This window comes from Protopterus annectens, chromosome 2.part0 (genome assembly GCF_019279795.1).
Source record: "Protopterus annectens isolate FY-2018-M chromosome 2.part0, PAN1.0, whole genome shotgun sequence".
NCBI lineage: Eukaryota > Metazoa > Chordata > Ceratodontiformes > Protopteridae > Protopterus > Protopterus annectens.
Window position 1 is genome coordinate 1,379,532,374 of NC_056728.1, and position 20,529 is coordinate 1,379,552,902.

A 20,529-nucleotide genomic window follows, 5' to 3' on the forward strand; every position below is an offset into this window, starting at 1 on the left:
ACAGGAATTTACATATGGTAAGTATAGCATCTCTATGTCTTCTTTCTCTGACTTATGAAGATCTTAGTTTAATATAGAAATAGTGGGGTGTTGGGATATACTTCCTTATTGTCCAGGGGAGGCTTGCTAATTTTCTCTTTATCTTTTCACTTTTTTGTTAGTATATGTGCTATGAAATCAAGCACATATGGAATGCTTCAAGAATTTGCACGTCATCCTTGCACAGGGGGCCATGCTAATCTTCACTGCTTTCAGCGTCAAAGGAGACCAGCAATTGTTGACATTCACTATTGTCTTTTAGTTTCTCTACCTTTTTTTCTTTTTGTAATTCAAGCATTCCAATTACACATCTCATAATACAATAGGGAAATCAGAATGTTACTGTACTTTCCCAGAAAAATGGAAAATCAGTCTCCTTTAAGATCGGTCTGTGCTCACAAGAAGAATGATGATGGTTGGCTTTACTTTTGCCAAGACTAAATGCAGAATGGCAAGTATATTAATCTGTGTGGACCACATTGCTTCCTCTTGGTAATATCACATTAAGCTATTTCTTTACATTATTTATTTTTTTAGTATTTGTTTATATTATTGGTGATTTCTTAGTGAAAATGTGATCAGTTAAGCCCAAGTTGTCAAATGGGTGTTTTCTAATTTACCCCAAGGATTTTCAGCCTTGGAATTAGGTGTATTAGTTTAGGGGATGTAGACAACAAAGCTTCCAGTATGAAGGTGGTGAGGACTGTCCCACACAGAAAAAAGGACTGTAGATTAATGGCTGTTCAGTGAGTTTGGTTTGCTGGATCACAGTTCATTGAGAAAGCATGCTAAGCCATAAGCCATTTTCTCCATTGAGCATTATAGTATTTTTGTAATACAGCATTTTCAGATTAAACAATTGTACAATTCAAAGGAGGTCTTATTTTTTAGTGTTTTAATTCAGGGGCTGGTACTTCCACTTCTAGTATTACAAGTGTGTGTGTGTGTGTGTGTGTGTGTGTGTGTGTGTGTGTGTATGTGTGTGTGTGTGTGTGTATGTGTATGTGTATGTGTGTGTGTGATGTTCATCATATCAATCACTGCTGCAGTAGCTTTAATTATATGGGTTTATATCCTGCCAAGGATGTAACAGCCAGCCAGCTTCAAACGTTTCAGGCACCATCCATGTGTCCAAACTGTCAAGCAGTTTGAACTGAGCTGACTAAAAGAGCTTTACTGCCGCCAAAGACTACACTTCATTGATGCTTTTGAGGATCATCGGTTGGCCTGTGCTTTCCTTCACTGGGCTGATAAGTGCTCTTTGGGGAAAAAGACTTCCACTTTCAAAATTTAGTAGATGATTTATTATGTGTCTTTCCAGGAAAGTTATTTTAAAGCTAGGTGACTTTTGTTTTAATGAACTGTCTGGAGACTGTAACATACTTTTAAATGAAGCACTTGTTTATTTTTTCCTGTCGGTTTAAAAGTAGAGTAAAATAATTGAAAACAATGTTTCTGTGGAGAATATTTGCTTATTTTTATTCTTTTATGAGGATGGCATAGTTTTGTAAAGTGCATTTTACTGTGTTTTTTTTTTCTATTAAAAAAGTAACTTTACTAGACGGCAATTGCTGTTTGACTACACCGGGAAAGAGGTGCTATTTTTGGCTTGACCATGGAACATTCTACCAGTCCCACAGTCTGTCTTTCTACCAGCCATAAAAGAAAAGTAACATCCTTTGCCACCACAGCAGGCTAGCAATTTGCCTCAGCCACAGGTGGGTGACACTGCTGTGGCTATTGTACCTCAGACCACTAATCTTCTACCCTGGATCAGTCTATTGTAGCACTTACAGCCATATGGACTTGCGGGTTAGCCACATCCTCTGAGGAAGTTGGTGCTCCCTCAGTGGCCAAGGGAGAGCCACTATTCCCTCTCCTGGGAGAGGGAACAGGGACGGTTTCTCTGTTGTGTCAGAATTCTGTGTCTGTCACTGTGGAAGTAGCTGCTGCCACTAGTAACATGGTTAGGCCCTTTTGCCTGTCAAAAAGAAGTGAGAAACCAAGCATATATCAACTCATCCTCAAATTTCTTTGGATAGGAGTAATTTACTTGGTTTGGGTTGGTGTTTAATTCAGGCTATTGATCCTTCTTGTAAAGCATTTTCTGGTTAGAGAAAGAATGATTCCTTTTTTGCCTGAAAAGATTCAGGATTCTGAATCTGAGCAGGAAGATGCAGGCAAGACTACAAGTTTTTTTCCTCAGATTTCTGAATCAGACTCAGAGGGAGAGCTCAGTTTCTGATTCTCTCTGTGGGAGTTTTCTTTCTCTGACATTATTGGTAGAATGTTCCAGTGTTTTCAGTGGGAGAACAGGGAGATTTCTTGGTCCCTCAGCAAATATTAAGAGTTGCTATGGAAGGATTTTCCAGAACCTACACTCATTCCTCCTGTTCTGTCTGCTTTAGACGATGTGTGTGTTACTGCCTGCAATTTTTCTAATAGTCAGCCAGCTGCCCGTAAAAAGGCAGATAGGAGATATATACAGAGCCTCAGTCTTTTATTTTTTTGTACAGTATTGCAAAACCTGACCCAGCAGCTGTAGCTTTAGTTGATCTCACTGCTGCTAAGCACTTAGTTAAAACCAATCCTACTCTTTTTGATAAGGATGAGAAAATTATGGATAAGTATGGGAAAAATTGTATTCTTCAACTGTGATTTTCAGAATTTTGAATTGTGAGGCTCATATATTAAAGTTTGTTCTGTCAAATCATGAGTGTGATGAATATTTTCTCTGCAGTTCTTTCATGTGAGGACAATTGGCTTTAAATAAGTTAGTTTCTTCTATTGCACAGGTCACTTACTCATTGTTTGTGTGTGTATAACTCTGTTGATAGTTATTTTAGGGCAATGGCCTCTGGTACTGTTCTTAGGAGGTTTTCATGGCTGCATTCTCAGAACCTCCCAGATGATGTTAGAAATGAGACTTTAAACTCTTCCTTGGATAGAGATTTAGTGCTTGCCCCCTTTACTGCAGAGGTGATCAAAAAGTGTGATGAAAGGGGCAAAGTACAGGTAAAGAAACATTTAAAATGAAATGGCAGTAGGTATCCAAAAAGAAGTCTTGTACCTCTCAAAACCAAGGACAATCCATCAAGTCTGAATGACTATTCAAGAGATCTTGTTACCCCACCTACCCTGGCCTCTTTTTCTTCCTGAAAGTATGAATCTCAAGTTTTCTCTTTGGCAATAGATTGTTTCAGACAAATGGGTTCTGAAAATCATTCATCAGAGTTACAGATGGCAGTGGGATCATACCTCCCAACTGTCCCGAATTACTCGTTTTTTACCGAGTTTTGGGGTACAAATAATGGGGTGCCACGATTCCCGAGTGGCACCCCTTCATTTCCGATTTTTTTCTTTATTTTTTCTTTTTTTCTTTTTTTAAAAATTTTGCGCTTTTGTCGACGTCATCGCATGCGTGATGACGTCAGCTCATCAGGGCTACCAGCCTGTCGGAATTGAGGCACATGTATTTCTGGGTTTCTGGCTGGTTTCAAATGCTTTGCGAGCAGGAATGGATGGTATAGAAGCTCTCCCGGCTGGTTTCAAATGCTTTCAGAAGGATTTATTTTATTCAGAATGGATTTATCACAGAGAAGTTACGCGGAAGCAACGGAAGGATTTATTTTATTTAGAAGCTCAAAGGATTTATCGCAGAGAAGTAAGCTGAGCCTTTTAGTTTATTTACTCGGAAGCATTTAAGTAAGCTAAAAGTGAGTAAGAGTGTGTGTGTTTTGCTTTACATTATTTGTACACAGAATGCTCTCACCCTAAAAGGTAGGACAAACTGTCCTACATTTTTTGACTTCTTTACTGTAAACATTTTTCTGCAAAAGTTCATGTGCATTGATTTATTGGTACTGCACCATCTTGCTTCAGTTTGCTTCTGTTTCTGGACTGGTACCGGCTCTATTTGTAACTGCTCAGACGTTTGCTTACTTTTTCTTTTAAATTAGTAACTGCTCAGACAGTATTTTACATTCTGGTACTGGCTCTATTTGTAAGCATTAATTCCTGCTTGTAGCCTGTATTGCTTTTCCTGCTCATAGCATTTGTATTCTGGTAACTCCTTTGATGCTATCTTATCTCATTAGTGCTAGAGAGACACATTTAGTTAGTTTGCATTTTTTTTAGTAACGACGGTGCGTTTGTATTGCTTTTGCTTTAATTCCTGCTCGTAGCATTTGCATGCCTTCTGGTAACTGTTCAGAGTTGCACTGTTTTTGCTCATTAGAGACACATTTAGTTAGTTTGCATTTTTTTTAGTAACGACGGTGCGTTTGTATTGCTTTTGCTTTAATTCCTGCTCGTAGCATTTGCATGCCTTCTGGTAACTGTTCAGAGCTGCACTGTTTTTGCTCATCAGAGACACGTTTAGTTGGCAGCTCATTAGTGTTCGATCAGATTTGCTTTAATTCCTGAATAGTAACCTGTGTTGCTTTTCCTACTCATAGCATTTGTGTTCTGGTAATTGCTCAGATGCTGTGTGCTTCCTGCTCGTAGCATTCTGGTAACTGCTCAGATGCTAGAGTGATACATTTAGTTTGCATTTCCTGTTAAATTAGAAACAAAGGTGAGTGTGTGTATTGCTTTTCCTGCTTGTAGTTCGTAGCTCATAGCATTTGCATTCTGGTAACTGTTCAGATGCTGTGTGTGTGCTTTGCTTCCTGCTCATAGATTATTTTTTTCTTTCAGACAAAATAAATAATTTAGATTATTATATTTGGTTAACAGTTGCTGTAGGCATATATGTAGGTATGAGGGTAAATACATATTGCCTGTGAACTCACAAATCAAGTAACACATGGGATGTAGAATATGCATATATACCAGTAGATGTAAATAACTTAATGCTATATAAATAGAAATAAAAAGACATTATTTAGGTTACTTTAATTGGGATGGCAGAAGGAGAAAAATCAGACTACTTATGTATATTTTTGGAAATGGAGGACTCTGATGCTAAAAGTAAAAAAGCCTAAACAGTTTAAATAAAAGTACTGTCTGACAACTTTAAGACTAATGTTAGTAAAACATTTTTTTTTTTTTTTGGATTATGATTCATGGAATAAGATGATTATTTATGGCTCAGATAGTTTTGTGAAATATGATTAGAACTGTGGACAGTGTTAAGAAGCTTGGCAGATACGGTAGATTAGAAAGTTAAATACAATAGAGTAAAATAAGAGTAAACCTATAGAAAAATGTCATGAGAGGCAATATAGTTATGCTAAGAGAAAAAGAGAGAGGATTTGTTAAAGAAACAGAATGTGGGAATCATACCATTAAATGCCCTACTTTTACTATAAAATGCACATACTGCAAGTCACCAAAAACAAAATCCTAAGGTTCATCATCTCCCTTCCCAGTTAACATCATTGCTACACATTAAAAAAAAAATGGTTACCATTTACTACAGGGTGTGGGCTCTGAGGCCATATTTTTGTCTGTTTTTCAGTTTGTTTGAAAGTTGGTATCCCATTAGATTGGGTGGGGTTACATAATTATATATGCAACATTTATGTTAATCTGCTTACAGATTTGTACCTATTTTTGTGGGCCTTTGTCCAGATTTTTGATGTTTCCAGGTTGAGAGGTATGAGTGGGATAAAATTCTTCCTTTCTAGGCAGTCATTCAGTATCTTACAGATCAGACTCTTGTGTTCCCACCAGTTCTTCTTCATGTGCTGTTCCAAAGAGTGATAGCACCAGTTCCTCCTTCCCAGGTTGGGAAGGGGTTTTATTCAAAGACATAGGTTCATAGGTTGGTACTAGGCTATCGGTCTTAGGGCTATACAAGCCTAGCCATAACAATTCCGTGGCTATTTCTTCCCACAGTATTTACTTCCCTGGACCCCTGTCTAGCAGGCCGACTGACATGATCCCCGGGGTGAATTTCTTATCTCACATCCAATCATTAAGGTTCCTTTTGAAGAGAGCCAAAGAGGCACTCTGCTTGACATGTATGGGCAGTCTATTTCAGAGTCTGGGGATTCTCTGGGTCAGGAACCTATCCTTCCAGCATATTTTGTTCATTGTGATGACAAGGTTTAGATCCCTGGAATGTGTGTCTCTGAGGGATTGGGATTTCTTTTAAGTGTAGCATGTCCAACAGTTCTGGGTTTGACATGGCCTTGTATGTTAAGCAGATATCGCCTCTGAGTAGACGATATGCGACAGAGTATTGGTGGAGTTTTTTTAGACGGTCAGCATAGGGCATCTGCTTTAGGCCTGCAATTCTTTTAGTGAGGTATTTCTGTGGCCTTTCCAGTTGCTGCAGATGTCTTAAGAGGTACATACCAAATGGGGCGTTGTATCCTATAATGTGTCTAATGATGGATGATTACAGTGGGACAATGACTTCCTTTTTTCTGGATGAAAAGCCCTTAGTGATGAGGTGTGCCACATAGAAGGATTTCCTGACTGTTGTGAGACCACTGTCCACCTGTGTTCCTAAGTCTCTTATCACACTTTGTGTTTAGTGTACTTCCACCTATGTGGTAATTCAAGGGTACATGTTTTTTCCCAAAGGGTATAACTATACATTTCTTGGCATTGAGCTTGAGCCCATGGCTCTGGCACCAAGCATCTGTTTCTGTAAGGCCCTTTTGTAGAATATCCACATCATTTGGGAATTTAATAATGGCTCCCAGTTTGCAGTCATCTGCGAATTTTGTTAGCCAGAGTCCCTTAGTGTTGGCCTGTACTTCAGAGAAGTAGATGCCAAACAAGAGCGGTCCCAGGACTGAACCCTGAGGTACTCCACATGTCACTTGTTTGGAGCTGGATTTGGAGTCTGCTACTTTTACAGTATGGGTTCTGTCAGTAAGCCAGTTTGCAACCCATCGAGTGACGTAGGGATTAATGCCCACCTTAGAAAGTTTATCTATGATACCAGAGTGGCGGATGGTGTCAAATGCCTTGGTGAGGTCCAGATAGGCAGTGTGGGCCACCTTACTCTTGTTCATGGCACTGGAGACTGATTCGAAGAAGTCAGTCAGGTTCAGGAGACAAGATTGTCCCTTCACAATCCCAAACTGGGTGGGGTCCAGTGTTTGAAGGTTGCCAATGTCTTTGTTTATAAGTTCCATGATAATGCATTCCATGGCCTTGCAAATTAGGCTCGTCAGACTGATGGGGCAGTAGTTCCCAGGATCCAAGGTGGATCCCCCCTTATGGAGTGGGAAAACTGTAGCTGTGCACCACTCAGTGGGCATGAAGCCTGAGGTGAGGCTATAATTAAACATGACACTTAGGTGAGGTGCCAGTTCATTTTGTAGTTCATGTAGTACACAGCCTGGGATATTGTCTGGTCCCATGGATGCTGTATTCTTAGCTTTGGAGAGTGCGTTTTTTACCTGTGTGGCCGTAATTACTGGAATTTGGCAATCTTTCAGTATTGAGATGGACCCTTTAGGGGGTGAGAGGGAGGTGAAGTTTGCACTGAATCGATCTGGCAGGATATTGGCAATATCCTTGGGATCAGTATATTTAATACCATTCTGTTGTAGCTCAGAGCAGATCTGAGCATTGTCATTTAGAGTCTTGACATAGCTATAGAATGCCTTGTGGTTGTCTTTGAAATCTTTGGCAATTTTATTTTTGTAACTAGCTTTGGAGGATTTTATGAGGGATCTCAGCTTCTTTGTGAGGCTGATAAGGGAGTTTTTTGCATCCTGGATTTTCCCCTTTTCTGCAACAGTTTCTTCCTTTTGTTGTAAAGTTTGTTTATGGTAGGGGACCACCAGAATGGCTTCCTTTTTTGGAGAAGAGCTTCTTGGTTCTATTGGGGATGGCACGATTATTGCACGAGTGGATGTGCTCGTACAGTGCCTTAGTGTAGGATTCAGCAGTTGAACTTTCAGTTCCCGTCTGCATGTGTGTCATGAAGTTTGTCACTTCTGACTTGAGTAGCATGAAGTTGGCTTTGGAGAAGTTTTTTATGGAGGTTTCCTTACTGGGGGTAGGATGTGGATGTCAAGAGTGATTAGCTTATGGTCAGACCTGACCAACGAGGGGGTGACCATAGGTGTGGAGCATCGATTTCCCATGTTGGTAATGACCAGGTCTAGGATATTGGAGCCCCTGGTGGGGCTAAGGATTAGTTGATCCAGGGCATTGGAATTTATGAATTCCAAGAACTGTTGGGCATAGGTGTTGGTACATGAGTAGTTTTCCCAGTTAATGTTAGGGTAGTTGAAATCACCCAGTATTAGGGTGTTTGGTTGTATCTTAATATTTTCCAGTATGTTTAGAAAGCTGTAGTGAGAATCCTGGGGCATGGTGAGGGATCTGTAGCAAGCTACAATTTGGATTGCAGTCTTACCTAGTGTTAGTTGCACCTGGAGAATTTCAGACGCATTGTGTTGGGCAACTAGCCTGGTGTGAGTACCCTTGGTGAATATGGACACTCCTCCATGTGTTTCTGTCCAGGTTTGGTGGCCAAAAAGTGTGGTAAGAGTTGTAGCCTGGTATTGCAGGGGTGCTCTCTGGAGCCTTGAATCAGTTCTCAGTTACTGCACATACAGATTGCTAGTGTCAAAGAAAAAAATGCTTGGAAACCAATTTTGGATCTTTCTTTCCTAAACTTGTTTGTGATAGTGCCCAAATTCAAAAGGATATCACTTCACAACTTGTTACTTCTTTTTCCTCTTTCAAGTTACTTGGTAAAACTAGACTTAAAAGATACGCATCTTCAAATCCCTATTCATCCAAACATCAGACGTTTCTTAAGGTTTTGTGAGTTTGGATCATACTATCAGTTATCTGCTTTACCCTTTAGACTGTGTTCACAAAGTGTTGTTCTAGTTATAGCTAATTGCAGGCTACAAGGTATTCACATTTTTCCATGTTTAGATGATTTCCTTATCTTTCCAGAATATTTTTCAAAGTATAAGGAATGTCGCTGTCAGCTGAGAGATCTCTTACACTAGCTGGGATTCCAAGAGAACATTCAAGACTTTCTTGACTCTCTCACACAGGATTGTGTTTCTGGGATGGCAACTAGACACCTCAGTTCAAATACCGTTTCTTCCACTGGAAAAAAGATACATCTTTATTAGATCTGTTTCTAAGGTTTTCCACTCAGAGTTCAGTCACAGCAGGGGGATAACTCAGGATTTTGGCTATTGTGCCATATACGGTTCTCATGAGAGCCATGGCAAGACTTCACATGACAATGATACAGTGGTGTCTGAAATCTCTTGGGTCCCAGCATCAACACCCTTTATCTTTCCAAATCCCAGTGCTGGGGTTTATCAGAAGAGAAATCATTTAGTGGAGACAATAGATATCCTTAAATCTAGGTCTCCCCTTCTCCACCACAGCTCCAAAGTAGTCAGTCATCACAGATGCTTCAGACTTTACCTGGGGAGAAGTTTCTGGAGGGATACAAATGCAGGAAAGGGGGTGTGGGGCACAAAGGACAGATGCAGACAAATAAGTATCAAGGAGATGCTCCCCTGATCAAGGCACTCAACTCTCTGAACCATCTTTGTTCCCCGGGACCTCTTTATGTGGTTACAGAGAATACCAGTCATGTGGCATATCGACAAACAAGGGATAACTAGGTTGTACTCCCTTTGCAGTCTAACCATGTTAGCTTGTGATATAGCTTCACAGCACAGTGTCACTCTACAACCATCTGTCAGAGCAAAATTCTGACAGACAAGCTGAGCAGGACCAGGGCAGACCCTCACAAATGGAATCTAGATCGGGGGAGTCTTTCAAGATTTCATCCATCTGTGGGACGTTCCTCAAGTTGACCTTTTTGCTACTCAGCTGACAAGATTCTGTTCCAGGACTCCATGCAAGAAGTCCTGGAAGGCAGATGCCTTTTCCTTTCCCTGGACAGGAATATTCCTGTATACTTTTCCACCCTTTCCAGTAATATCCAGGGTAAATCTGAAGATTCAGAAGAAATCAACCAAGATCCCCTGTAGTAATTCCCTTCTGGCTTTGGCTAGCAATGTTCTCCTTTATTCTGGAAATGACCAGAGGCAATTACCACAAGCTTCCTCACAGACTGGATCTACTCATACAAGAATAGGGATGTTTGATACACCCCAGCATTAGTCATTTTAAATTGTTTGTCTGGCTGATAGAGTCTTAATTCTTTTTAGAAACCTGTTTATTTAGGATGTGTAGCTGGTACTAATGGAGGCAAGAAAGCCTGCTACTAGCACATCATATATTAGCAAATGGAAAAGGCTTTTCCGTTGGTAACAACATAACCAGTACCCATTTGGGATAGCTGTTCCCTGGTTTTGCAATATTTGTGTGAGTTACTGTCCTATGGCTTTTCTCACTCTTCTGTCAAGGTTAATTTATTAGCCATTTCAGCATGTGTGTCCTCTTTCAATGCAGTCTCATGTCAAAATGTTCTTGAAAGGGGTTTTGCATAAGAGGCCTCTAAGGAAACCGATAGTCCCTTCTTGTGATCATAATTTTTTGTTCGAGAAGCTAACACTTGTCCCATTTGAAACAGATAATCTGGCTGACTTGAGGTTCTTAACATGGAAAACAGTTTTACTGACTGCTGTGACATGTGCAAGAAGGGTATCTGAGTTGCTAGAACTTAAGGTGAGTTAACCTTATGTCATTTTCCATAAGGACAGGGTTTCTTTGAGAAATAATCTTTCTTTTTTGCCTGAAGTGGTAATCAAGTTTACTTTAAGCCAAACTTACCCATCTCCCAGTTTTCTTTCCTGAACCTAAAAATGAGGGAGAAAGGATATTTCATACCTTTGATGTCCACAGACAACTCAGGTGCTATCATGACAGGACTAAATATTTCAGATCTTCAAATCAGTTCTCTAAGGCTAACCTTTTGTCATAATCACCATAACAAAACTACTTCAGGCAAGGTCAAGGGCCACTCTACAAGGGCTTTGGCTTTATCTGCAGGTTTTTGGAAATGATTAGATTATAGAAGTATTCTAAAAGCTCCTACTGGGTCTTCTGTATGCACTTTTACCAAGCAGTATAAGCTTGAATCTTTCTCTATGTCCAGATCAAGCTTTGCTAAGACCATTCTTCAGAGACTTCTGGACTCTTCTCCTTCCACCTCCCAAATGTAGTTAGCTAAGGTAATCTATCCATATAGCTAAAGTTACTGCAGCAGTGATCATTATGATGAGCATAATACAGTTGTGTAAGTTGAACTTAACGTAACAGTAGATGTTTGAATGATCACTGCTGCAGTAGCTGCTCCCTCTCTCTGTCCCCCTTGTTTTTGGTGTGTTTTTTAAGCTAGAATGTGGACATTTATTTTTGTTGTTCCTAGATGTGTCCTTATAGAGCTCAACCTGCCTCGGTCTGCTGGCAGGAAACCTTTGAAAGGATTTGTGCTTAAACATAACTTTTAGTCAGCTCACTTCAAGCTGCTTGACAGTTTGGGCATGTGGAATGTGCCCAGAAGGTTTGGAATCTGGCTGGCTGTTATAGCCTTGGCAGGATCTAACCCATATAGCTAAGGCTACTGCAGCAGTGATCATTCTAACATCTACTATTATGGTGAGTTCAGTTTACACAACTTTCTGAAGTTTGAGACTAGAATACTGAACTTTCTAGAATTATGATGAATGTAATACCATCTCAGTCACAATCACGTAGAAGTAAGCTTACCATACAATACAGAAAGGATCAGTAACTGAAACTTTTTTAACTAGAGCTTCAGTAAAATTATTTAAAAATTTTGCTTATGTTTCTTTGTAACAAAATTATGTTTCTACCATTTCTGCACGCTGCAGGGAAAATATTTTTGACTAAATTTTAATGTACACTCCCTCTCTCATTCTCTCTATGTCTCTGTATCTGTATTTCACAAACTCACATATTCATTCTTGGCCCAATGAAAGCTGTTTGATTTTGGTTGGTCTTGGCTCCCAAGGCTAACACTGTATGATAGCCTCAAGGCTGAAAAACAATGTTTGTTGTTACTGAATAAAATGAAAGCAGACTGGATGGAGTTTTGCTTGATAGTGTTTTTTCTTTATTTTCAGAGGAGCGAGACTGTCTCTTATGTAGCTTACACTTTATACGTTCATAAATATCATACCCTAAGAAGGACTGAATGTGCATATGTGTGGAATTTATGTTGATGTTCTTAGATATGATACCTATGTAGCAGCACAGATGTAGGTTATAAATATGAGATGTGTTAAAGTAAATAGTTTGCAGTATAATAACTTGAATAAGTTTCATTCATTTTATTGTGAGAACTGTTGTTTTCATGCATGTCTATGAAAAGACGTGCATCAAATTTCACATTATATTGATGACAGTTTCAATGTCCATTCTATGTTTCAATAAATGGTTTGGAGAATATAGCAGAATTTGAACTTCTGTACATTGGAAACCATAAAAGTGAATGACTGGAAGTAAGCCTACTAATTTCATAACACACACAGATTTTGAGTGGTGCATTAAAAATATTGAATAGTTCCAATATTATAAAACTATTAGTGACCAAAACATTGTTTTTTATACAACCAATCATCTTTTAATGTCAGCGTTCCCATGGAAATGTTCATTATGGCTGGTGTCAGTGCTTTGCCACCTTAAATGAATGTCTGCATGAACATGACTGTCATCTTTGCATTTTTTGTGAAATCATTTTTTCTGTATAATATGCTAATGTCTAAAGTTGCAGCAAATTGCATACAGGGCTGTTCTCAAAATTTCTGTAAGACCAGTTCTCTGCACTGTATCTCTCACTGCTGTGACATTATAATACAGAATGTTCCATTGTAAATTTATGTATCTTGCAAAGCTATTTTGTTGTCAGATTTTGTGTTGACAATAAATTTAGTGTCACCTGTTCGAGTCGAGCAGTCATTCAGTTGAGCCTATCTACCAGACCGGTGGTGTTTTGTACAAAAGGCTATATGTGAAAATGTTATGAGCTAAGACATTGTACCTTTTAAAATGTTGAGACTGTTCTTCAAAATGTTGAATGGTACTGTTTCACTGTTTGCAAATAAAAGGGTACCATCTAATGTGCTTTTTTGGGCACATTACATGCCTTGACGTTATTTTGGGGCTGTATAACCTGTGGTTGGATGTATAACTTGAGTAGATGCTGATACTTGCCAGATGTTGTTTCATGTATTGCTTACAACTATGTCTTGTTCAAGCATTTGGAGTGATCTGATACATTTAAAACATGATTGAATATAATCTGCTGTTCCTTACCACTGCACAGTCACGTTTAATACCAGTGTGAAAGTCAGAGAATTCTAATGTGTGTTCCAGAGTAAAAACACATAAATTCATGTGCACTGGGGGTCCCAGGGCATTCACCAGTTTACATTCTCTCCTTCCAAATTATGACCCTCCTCACACCAACATTTCAGTTATTCATTGCAGGATAAAGGGCATCTGCTGTTGTATATCTTCACCATTGGACACGTGTGGGTGTATGACTTATGGTATATAATGTCACATGTCTGTACTTGTGACTTTCTTAAATTTTACAGTTAACATGAAATTTGTGTCTTTGTATGTCTTATTTTCTAAACTCCCCCCTAAGACTGAATTAAGAAAGGATAAAAGCAAAAAGTGCAAATATCTTTGCTATGAGACCGACAAATATAGAGTAAATTGAAAGAGGTCTATATCTACAGTTTCTGATATTTTCTGAAACAGTGTGACAACTGCAAAATGTTTTGCTTTATATAGACTTGACTGTTTGCTGTCAGATAGCTGATGCACAGAACATCAGACCTAAAAGATCACTGGTGTCCTGTCATAGCTGCCATAGCTGGACGAAGAGTGAGAAAGTGTCTATAGCATTTCACTAATTTTTCTCCCTTGTAATTGAGTTTTTCAATATTTGGATAGATAGATAGATAGATAGATAGATAGATAGATAGATAGATAGAGTTTAGGTATGGAGGCTTGTACTTATATTGAAGTGCACAGAGCAGCTTACATCCCTAAAATGTTTTTTTTGTGTGTTTTGAGTGTCACAGTTTTATGCCTTGAATTTGAAAATATCACCTGTCAAAGCATGGAATGCTGGGAGGGGTACTGGGAAAAGGAGGAAGGTAGACACAAATCCAATTCATAAACGTGGGAATGAAGAAACAGTAGAAGGCTGAAGAGCACATAGTTTGCACTGAGAGTCTGGAAAAGAAGGATTCACTCATGAATGAATAATTACTGAGTATAAGAAGTCTGAAGGGCACAGGATTCAAGGCCTCATGGATTTACAGCAGAAAGAAAATGTCAGGCAAATCAAATAGATTTTAATGGGCAGAGTTAAAGTAATAGATAAAGGAATAGTAATCCATGTGGCTGTCTACATTTTACTCAAGGTATCAAGTGAAGTCACTCAATGGTTACAAATGACATCACATCACTTTTATTGTAAATTGCTTTGAAGTAAGAGCTTTCAAACCACTAATAAACTAATTTCACCAGTTAGGTCTACTTAGATTTTTAATAAGTTATTTACCACAATCTCACAAAAAGATAGTCATGAAGATAACCTTAGAGTAGGTTATGGGATGGTGTCCTGTATTAAAGTTTGGGTGGGCAGCAGGATATACATAGTATTATTATGATAATAAGTGTGGAGAATTAGTGATCCTCATTGGATAGTTAGCATTGCAGAACAGGGCATTACTGTATGGGTAAAAAAAGTAAATATGTAGAATACCTAATCCATCATGAAATCTGAGCAAAGAGACTGAAATCCTCTTAGGGAGTAGCCATTTCCTTTCCCCTCGCTTATTGCAGCACTTCAAATTAGCATAGTTAGTGAGAGGAAGAGAGGAAGGACAATATGGAAAAACAGAAGTTAATCAGTAAATGCAATATCACTGGTATTAGCAGCAGTTACAAGCACCTTACTTTCCTTTTTGCCCTAAGACTCTTAGAAAGTCATGGTTTCTGAAACAGAGAAAATAATTAAACATATCAAACATAAGTAAGTGTAGCAGCAGATAAAAGGGTGTGATGTGTATGTGTGTGAGAAGTGAATATTTTTTTTGTGTAGAAGGGGAGGGTTCTGTTACAAAGACATGAAATAAATTACTGGTGCTATTATCTGTGTTGCTCTTCATTTGATTACAATAAAATATCTGTGGTGTGCACAGCCAGTAAATCACTGGGTGCATCTGTGTGTGTGTGTGTGTGTGTGTGTGTGTGTGTGTGTGTGTGTGTGTGTATATACATATATATATATATATATATATATATATACGTTTTTTATATATATATATATACACACACACACACACACACACACACACACACACACACACACACACACACACACACACACACCTATGTACAAGTGTGTGTGTGTGTGGGGAGGGTGCATGCTTGTGGATATGTGAGGAACTCTGTATGTCTCTGCCTCTGCCTGTGTTTCTGATGGTGTATGTACATATGAGTTCCTGTATATAGTGTACGTTTCTGCTTCTGTCTGTTTCTGTAAATGTGTGTGTGAGTGTGTGTGCGTCTGTGTTTGTTAAATGCTTACATATCTTATATTTTGGAAGTAAAATAATTCCTCCAGCAACAATTACATGTCTTACAGCAACTTTGAAACTTTAGTTAGAGGAACTATTTTACATCAGAAATAAAAATGTCTGTACTAATAATAAAGTAAATATAAAACAATATTACAGTGCAGTAATGCTTGATAGGGTGGGTGTCACAAGGAAATCATGTATCCTGCAGGAATGGTGAGGCCCTCTGCTTGAGGTGTCAAGCCTTACAGCATTCCTAGGCAGTTCTTTATTTCCCTGTAATGTCCACCCTGTCAGGCACTGTTCTTTATAAATCAAATGGATCATTCAGGGCATAGAACACAGTAAATAAGTGAACATGTGCAAATACATAAATTGCCATTAAAGCTGATCTGAAAGAATTCTAAACTGACCTAAAAAAATGAATCATGCCTTCTCATTCAGCAATTACAATAGCTTTCAGAGCTGTGTTTTAATAAGTTTAAGTGGCATTACAGGTGTGTGGATTAAGTTGACTGGTGTTCTTCATTAAATAATAACAGGACCAGAAAACAGACAGAAGGAAGAATATTGCACAGTACAATGCTTGTCTTTATTCAGTGTCATGGTCCATCACCTGTAAACCACTAGTTTCTTGCTTGTATCTGCTTGTTGTAAACATGCTCTAGATGCAGCCTTGTGGCAGCTCTAATTAAACTCTTAAGATTACAAATTAGTAATAAGGAGTATCATGGGTAAGTTAGCCATGTGATTATATGCACAGACTTCCCCAGAGATGTTTATCATTCCTGCTGGCTCAGTGGCATTTTTGGGGGTTATTTGCCAAGGTAACCCAGTACTGGTCAGCTTTTATGATTGGATGAGCATATCCTAAAAGGGAAGCCTTCAATTGTCACAGGAAGTCAGTGTTCGGTATTTTTCTGCCATTCAAAAATAAAGTTCTCTGACTCTCCACAGGATCTAGTGCTGATTTCTGCAGCTTACTGCTCAGATAACGTCCATTTGGGGACCCCTTTCCTTTCATTTTCTTATTAGATTTATTATTCTCTCTCTCTGTTTTTATGTTTTTTTTTAATATTTATGTTAATATTTTATTTTGTTTGTGTGTACAGTAATTTCTGTGGAAATTTATGCCTGTAACAGAGTTCATTTGGCTTCTGTCTTTGACAAGTGCGTTTTTTTTCTGTTTCTAAGAAAGATTTCAGTATTTCTCTCAGAAGTACAATGTGTGTACTCGCCCGCGTGTGTGTGTGTGTGTGTGTGTGTGTGTGTGTGTGTGTGTGAGAGGGAGAGAGAGAGAGTGTGTGCTGTTAAAACACTAGGGACCTGTCTTGTGCAGTCAGAACCATGGAATCATCTCGTCTGTCTTTACTATTGTTACTCAGCTTTAATTTCAACCTTTGACAGGGAAATATTGCAGAACCTGGACTTTTTCAACATTTGTACATTATTTACTATATATATGACTCTGTGTTCTGTGTGTTTTTAATATCATATTGTGATTTCACTGTGAATAAAGTTATTTGAATGTACTGTGGAGATTTTTTTCTCTCTGACAGGAAAGTATAGTTTAAATTGCTATTAAAATTATTTTATGGCATTTTAATGTGGTTAAAATTTGTGGAGCTAAAGTCAAACACTGGTTTAGTGCACTGGTTGCTTTGGTGTTTGGACTTTGTGTACTGGAAATTCTTTTTCTGTCCATTGTAAAAAGACTCTGAACACATTTCAACCTATTTTTGTGATAATAGGACCGTTTAGCAGAGTTTAGTTGTGTGGGGACATACTTATTACTAGAAAGTTTAAGTAATTATTATGATACATTATGCAGTACTTATCAGTTTATTATTTTAGCTGGTGTTCTGTCCCCTGACTTGATGGATCCTACCTCTGCTAACTGCCCTCCATCAAGTCTGGTTCCATATAAAAAGAAAAAAATATATAAATTAAGAATGTGCCTGTAACTATGATTAGTGATTCTACTGGGGCCACTGCTCAGCCCACCTGCCATTTACCCTTTGCCCCCTCTCCCACTAGTATAGCTTTACAGGCCACTATGGAGGGGGGTTTAGACATATCCTCTGGAACTGTTCTAGTACCTGATGCAGGTATTGGTGAACCAAACCCTTTAGGTACAGAAGTAGTTTGGGCTAACTGGCCCCATGCCAGACATAATACTTTGTCCCCAGATATTTTATGTGGTAGTAGAATGGCCTTCCTGTTAAAAGACAAAGTTCTGAAGTATCAGGGCATATTATTGGATTTCTGTCTTCTAGATGGGGCCTCAGCAAGACAGTTCTTCAAAATTGTAGGCCTGATAACATCAATGATCCTCATAATACCACCAGACAGACTACACAGGAGAAAAACAGGATATATTAATGTGCACTTAAATTAATAATAGATAAAATTCTACCCCAACAAGATAATAGGGTAGTAAGAGAAAGGAAGGGGAGAAATCGAATACCATCATGGAAGTATCGAATAGAGAAAACTACAAAGCAATTAAGACAAAAGTGTCACTTTTAAAAGAGTATAGAAGAGAACAGATCAACAAAAATACTCAAAGATAGATGTGGTAAAAACAATGCGCAGTATTATAACAGATCAGGATTTATCATGCACTATCACAAATAATAAACTAAAAATATCACCACAGGCAGAGAAGCTTAGAAAATACACAGTTAAATATAACAGAAAACAACAAAATAAGCAATTTATTGATATCCCAAAAAAGTTTTATAGAGAATTGGGAAACAATTTTAACGAAATTGAAAGACCACCAAAAAAAGAAAAAACAGATACATTTTGGAGAAGTATTTATGAAGATACTGTGGAACATAACAAAGATGCTAAATGGATAGCAGAAATAAAAGAAAAACTAAGAAGTTCAAAGGTACAGGATATGAAATGGGATGATGTAACAGCCAGAGAGATTGAAACAAAGTTAAGAAAAGCCTCTAATTGGAAAACCCCAGGCAGTGCCTAACTTCTGGTTAAAAGTATTAACATCTTTGCACAAAGATTTAACCATCATCTAGAACTGTTTATATGCACATCCCGAACAGACACCAACCTGGTTAACAACAGGAAAGCAATGCACCTACTTAAGAGTGAACCTGCAAGCTACCCTAAAAATTATAGACCAATAACTTGCCTTCCAATGATGTATAAGCTATACACTGGAATCGATGCCGACAGAGTTTATAGTGATTTAGAAGAAAGGGCAATAAAAGAAAGTCATATGAAGCAAAGAATCATTTGTTGTTAAATAAAGTCATACTGAACTGTAAAAAGGGGAAGAGTCTAAGTATGGCATGGATTGAATACGAAAAAGCATTTGACAATATCCCATATTCATGGATAAAAGAGTGCTTAAAATTCATCACAGTGACCATGAAACAGTGGCAAGTCACTTTGCAGTTAAGCCATGATAAAGGACAAATTATTATTCCAGGTTTAAAAATCCAAAGGGGGATATTCCCGGGTGACTGTCTGTCACCATTGCTCTTTTACAGTGCCCTTAACCTATTAAGCTGTCTATTTAACAGCTTAGGCCATGGCTATAATTTGGCTCCCAGAAAGCAACAAAGTCTAAATACTTCTCTTCTGTTTCTCAATGATTTTAAACTGTATAGCTCATCAGATGAGGAACGAAAGCACAACTGCAAGTAGCCAAAACTTTTTTAGATGATATAAGAATGTCTTTTGGTCTTAATAAATGTACAAAAGCAGGAAAGCTGCAGCACCATGACAATATCAGTTTGGGACAAGAATGTGATATAAAAGAACTTAAACAAGAGGGAGTTTATAAATATTTGGGAATTGATGAAGGATCAACAATAAAGCATGAACAAATGCAAATAAAACTTAGGAATATTTTAGAATAATTAAATTAATCCTGAAAACAGTGTTGACATATAGGAAAAAAATTCAAGCTAGAAACCAGTTTGCGTTTCCTGTCCTAACTTACAGTTTTGGAGTGACTGACTGGTCCCAAAAGATGTTGGATAGATTAAACAGGAAAACAAGAAGGATGCTTCATGCTCATCAAATGATTTATAAAAATCAGTGCATACCAAGATTATATATTCCCTATTCCGAAGGAGGTATGGGCCTCCTTGAAATGGATTACATTTATAGATCTGCAGTTGTGGTACTGCATACATATCTGCTGACCTTATAAAACCCAAATGTAGTGAAAGTTTTGAAACATGAGGAGAATAAGTCTAAGATGACTTCCCTTCTAAGTCTAGCAGAAGCATATCAGCATCCAGCAGGAATGGAAATCAAACCAGAAGTAGATAAAAATCAGGCAGCAACTGAATATGCCAGAAAACAAAAGAAAATAAGGTGAAGGATCAGATGAGAAGGCAATAAATGTGGAAAATGCATAAATATAGTTGCAAGTATAGAAAACTCCTGGAAGAACCTCATGTTGATTAGGATTGAATACAGGAATGGTTAAGGAGAGGTGAATTCAAACCAAAATCTGCCAGGCACATGCTTATAATTATCAAGGGTATCAGAACTTGTCAGAAATTTGGGATGTATGGCTAGGCTTAAAAAGGCCCTTGTGGTCGATAGCTTAGTAAACACCTACAAACCTCTGAGCTACAACATAATGGCATTAAATATATTGATCCCAAGGATATTGCCAATATCCTGGCAGATCAATTCAGTACCGACTTCATCCCCCTCTCACCCCCTAAAGGGCACATCTCAATACCAAAAGATTGCCAAATTCTGGTAATAACAGCCACACAGGTAAAAACTGCACTCTCCAAAGCTAAGAATACAGCATCCATGCGACCAGACGACATCCTGGGCTGTGTACTACATGAACTACAAAATGAACTGGCACCTCACCTAAGTGTCATGTTTAATCATAGCCTCACCTCAGGCTTCATGCCCATTGAGTGGCGCACAGCTATAGTTATCCCACTCCACAAGGGGGATCCACCTTGGATCCTGGTAACTACCATCCCATCAGTCTGACAAGCCTGAT

At 38.4% G+C, this 20,529-nt stretch overlaps 1 protein-coding gene and 1 pseudogene across 1 annotated transcript in view; one reads left to right on the forward strand and one right to left on the reverse strand.

The window, feature by feature from the left end:
* ANK2 (ankyrin 2) overlaps positions 1-20,529 on the forward strand; it is a 3,034,032-nt gene that overhangs the window by 639,760 nt on the left and 2,373,743 nt on the right. The window lies entirely within an intron of this gene.
* On the reverse strand, positions 182-282 carry LOC122793834 (annotated as a pseudogene).